Raw genomic sequence first — 4,540 nt, 5'->3', positions numbered from 1 at the left:
GAGGGGGGAGGAGAGAAAGGGAGAGGGGCCAGGGATTTAGCTTAGTGGTGCCGCCTCCTGCCTCCAAAGTGCAAGGTCCTAAATTCAATCCCCGTACAAAAAGAGAGAGAAAGGAAGGATGGAAGAAAGGAAGGAAGAAGAAAGGAGGAAAGGGAGGGCAGGCAGGCTCTCTATGCCTCAGGGTTCCCGTACACAGTCCGAGGGCAGGTGGAGGGTGTGAGAGCCCTTCATGCTTCACTTTATCTCTTCTGCCACCCCTACATACAGTGTAGCTATGCCTGGATTCTTTCAAACAACTTCTTGCTTGATACTGGGAAATGAAATCAGGGCCTTGCACTTGCCAGGCAGACACTGCGCTGCTGGGCTACACTACTGGCCCTCAAACAACTTTTATTTGCTTGAATTGTTTAATTCCATGGAACAAGCAGCTGCCACAGAGCTGGGCCTGGTGGTGCACACCTGTAATGGCAGCACTTGGGAGGCTGAGGCAGGAAAGCCATAAGTTTGAGGTCAGCCTGGACTACACAGTGAGTTCAAGGCCAGCCTGAACTTAAGCGATCCTGTCTCAAAACAAGTTGAGGATTTAGTTTAGTGGTGCCACCGCCTGCCTTGCAAGCACAAGGGCCTGAGTTCAATCCCTGAACAAACAAAACAAAACAAGCAAACAAACCAAAACCCCACAAAGCTGCCACCTAAATAGGGCCTAGTATAGGGACTCTCCTCACCAGATAAAAATACACAAATATTTGGATATGTAGTTTTGTGGTAGAGCTCTTACTTGCCTATCACAGGCAGTGTCCCAGGTTATATCCACAGCATCACAAAAAGGGAGAGGGTACACATATATAGAAGAAAGTAAGATGTGTATAAGGTAAATTTGGTTCCACTGAAACAAGGATGGGAAAAGTCTACAGTGCTTCATCGACTAAGTTAGGAATAGGAAGAAAATGCAGAGGAGAAGAAGAACTTGCCCTTACCCTACCCAAGTGAAGCTGTCTGAGAGGCACCTTAAAACCCAAGAAGTACAGGATGGAGACACAGGTTTTGGTGTCCCATTCTACAGCTATGTGCCACTCAGTTTGATGTAAATAGAAAACGTCTGTTGAAAGGGCACAAGGTGGGTCATGTGATTGCCAGATAGAAGACCTCAGCTTAGCAAAGAAGCAATAACAATGGGAAATCAGTTGATCAGAGAAAAAGCCAAAATCAGATATGAGAAGCTGCCTGGCAATAATGCCAATACTGCAGTTATCACTGGACGTGGGATGTCACCACATCCATATCACTGGAGCCCAGGGCTGACCTACTGTGGTCACTGCCCAGGGATGACTTCCCTATGGTTCTGCTTCTTGGAGTCACTCCAGAGTCTAGGCTTCTGGGGCTGGCTGGTGGTGCGTGGTTACCTCTTAACTGCTCCCAGTGTCTTCCAGGGAAGGTAAGTTTGGTTTACCTCCAAGACTTTTTTTTTGGGGGGGGTACTGGGGATTGAACTCGGGTCCTTGCGCTTGTGATGCAGGCAGAGGCACCACTGAATTAAATCCCCAGCCCTACCTCCAAGACTTTTAAACAGACAAAAGGGATTCTGATTCTAGACAACCTGCTTCATGTGGGTGCCTTGGAGGCCACTGGAAAGTTAGGAGGAAAAAAAAGGGGAAACTGGAGTGTTCCTATATTTAAATAGTAAGCAAGGGACAGGGAGTGTGCTAAGGATGCACGAAGAGGCCATACTGAAGAAACCGGAAGAGGGCATCTCACAGGAACCAATACAGGAAAGGACTGCAGATTCAGGATGTTGAAAAATGCCAAGTGACATCAAGTGGCAAATGAGCCTGAAGATTTCCAGGGGACCTGGCAAGTTTGGAAATCATTTGTAACTTTGGCAAAAAATTGTTTCAGTAGAGATTCTGAAAAGAGTCCAGTGACATGAGAGTCAAGGAATGTAGAAATTCCAGGACTCTGGGAGCCTGAGGCAGGAGGATTTCAAGTTTGAGTCCATCTTGGACAACTTAGTGACTCTAAGAGATCCTCTCTTAAATCAAAAAATAAAAAGCTGGGGATGTAGCTTAGTGTGAAGGTCCTGGATTCAATCTCCAGCAATAGTGGGGAAACAGACATGGAAAATGGAAAGTATAGTTTATTCCCAGAAGGGTGGCTGAGAGCGAGAAAAATTAATAGTATGTGGGATTTAAATTGGACTTTTAAAAAGGTTGGGCTGGTTGGTCAAATGTATATGCTGAGATCAAAGAGTCAGAGAAGAAAATGTTGAATACACATGAAGGAGAGGAGAAAGCAAAGGAGACAAATTCTTAAAAAGTCAAAAAAAGGAGTGAAATAGAGATCACAGTGAAAGGATTCCCCTTGGATTGGAAGAGAGATATCTCCGCTGCAATGGAAAGGATGGGAAAGTCAGCATTTGGAGAAAACAGAGACAGTGCCCCCCACCCTGGCCTTTACCATGAAGCCAAGTGGAGAGGGAGAGAAGCTGACTGCAAAGGACTTCTGGGTACATGGAGAGCCCGGATGCAGGAGGGTGGATTTGTAGTGCTCTGTTGTGGGTACAAGTTAAGATAGCCTAAGCAATTTATTTTATTTTATTTTTTGGTACAGGGGATTGAACTCAGATCCTTGTGCTTGCAAGGCAGGTGACAGAACCATTGAGCTAGCTCCCTGGCCCTAAGCAATTTATTCTATATAAAGGATTCACACCCGCCTGAGGTCAGAAGGCCTCAGGAAGGGCCTGGGAATCTGCCAGGACCTGGAGAGAAGTCTTCGAATTTCTTCTCTGAGCCCTCCTGGCATCCTCCTCCTCTGTCTGCAGAGACCTCAGGACATGTTTAGCAAAACTGGGGTCAGGGATCAACTCACATTCAATAAACTCCAATCACAACACTTGGAGTCACACAGGACAAACTGGGGCCTGGGACCTGGCGTGTGGGTTCACAGGTGGCCTAAGCTAAGGTGGTGTCTCCTCATAAGCTCAGTTGCACAGGAATGGGGAATTTCCATCTTGGTTTGGGATGGAAGAGTAGAAAAGGCAGAGAGCTGAAATGATGCATGTGTGTGATTTTTACAGAGTGAGGAGCAAGCAATGTTAACAGAAATATCACTGATGGACTGGCCTAAGGGCCTCAGGGTCTAAGGATAGGAAAAGGAATGAAGCCAGGAAGATCCTGGTAAACTACAAAGTGGCTGAGATTCAGGATGAGCAGCCAGGCTGGTAGTAGAAATGGCAGTGGTTAGAGAGGGAAGTTCTGGAAAGTTATGGAATTCTAGAGGTTGACCTTTCATCCACGTGACAGACCCCCCTGCACGTACCCAAAGTACTATGTTCAAACACACTCCCAGACACGCGTGGCTCTCAGAAAATGTTATGGGGCCCTTAGTCATAAAGGCCAACTCCTTCTGAAGCTACTCTGAGTTTCTGTACTCTGAAACTGAGCTATGTCCTTTGTTTTTTTCAGTTAAGTAGTGACCAAGACACTAATTAAAACTGACACAGTATCGTGGCCCAGGATGAGTGACAAGGCGAACAGAGGAGGGCATCAATAGGAAAACCAGTCAGAAAGGAGAGGGTGAGGATGTTCTAGCATTTGAAAAATTCATTACTGGGTAAATTTTGACAGGAGTTGGCTCAGGAGAGATGGATATGGCTTTTTTTTTTCTTTTTTCTCTTCTTTTTGGTGCAGTGCACTGAATCCAGGGGCCTATGCATGCTAAACACACATGGCTACCACTGACCTATGCCCCCACCCTGTTTGAGTGTTTTCACTCCAGACCAAGGCCCACTTGGTTCGTGTTGTATCCAGCTAAAAAGAAGGAGAGATAAAGGGAAGTGAGTCCCAGATAAGCCTTTTTGCAATAGTACTGATGGAAAAGAGGGCTGTGTGGAACTCTAAGACTGATAAAGATGCAAATTGGGGTGGTTGGGTCTAGAGATAATAACCATACCTACAAAGACAGGTTTCACCTATGGACTGCAGACCTCCCAACTTGCAATGGGGTTACATCCCCATTAACCTGTTGCAAACTGAAATACAGAAAGTTGTAACTGCACTCAGTATGCCTACCTTCTGAACACCATAGCTCAGCAACTCTCCACTGTACAATATATGCCATTTACCCTCTTGGTACTATTGAGGCAGGAGATAGTGTGGGAGACGTTGCAGTCTTATGCGCCTGACAGACAGGTGACCTGCTGGCTCTTGGAGACCAAGGGGCATCCTACTCTCACCATTCTTCCTTAACATCCTAACATGAACCTAAAGAATATGGTCCTGCCCTGTAACACTTCTGTGACCTCAGCCACGAGCCCAAGGACCAGGCAATGTAGCTCCTTTAGATGAGGGTGACCCCTCAATCGTTAAACATCATAAGCATTGGTATTCTCATCCCATTTCTCTGGGTCTCTGCTCCTTTGGGCATATAAAGTCAGTAAATCTGCTGGGCGTTATGGCGCACGCCTGTAATCCCAGCACTTGAGAGGCTGAGGCAGGAGGATCGCTGTGAGTTCCAGACCAGCCTGGGCTACATAGTGAGTTCC

The sequence above is a fragment of the Fukomys damarensis genome, unplaced genomic scaffold, assembly GCF_012274545.1.
Source record: "Fukomys damarensis isolate Sample0158 unplaced genomic scaffold, DMR_v1.0_HiC HiC_scaffold_25, whole genome shotgun sequence".
Lineage (NCBI taxonomy): Eukaryota > Metazoa > Chordata > Mammalia > Rodentia > Bathyergidae > Fukomys > Fukomys damarensis.
Note: the sequence above shows the minus strand (reverse complement) of the source record.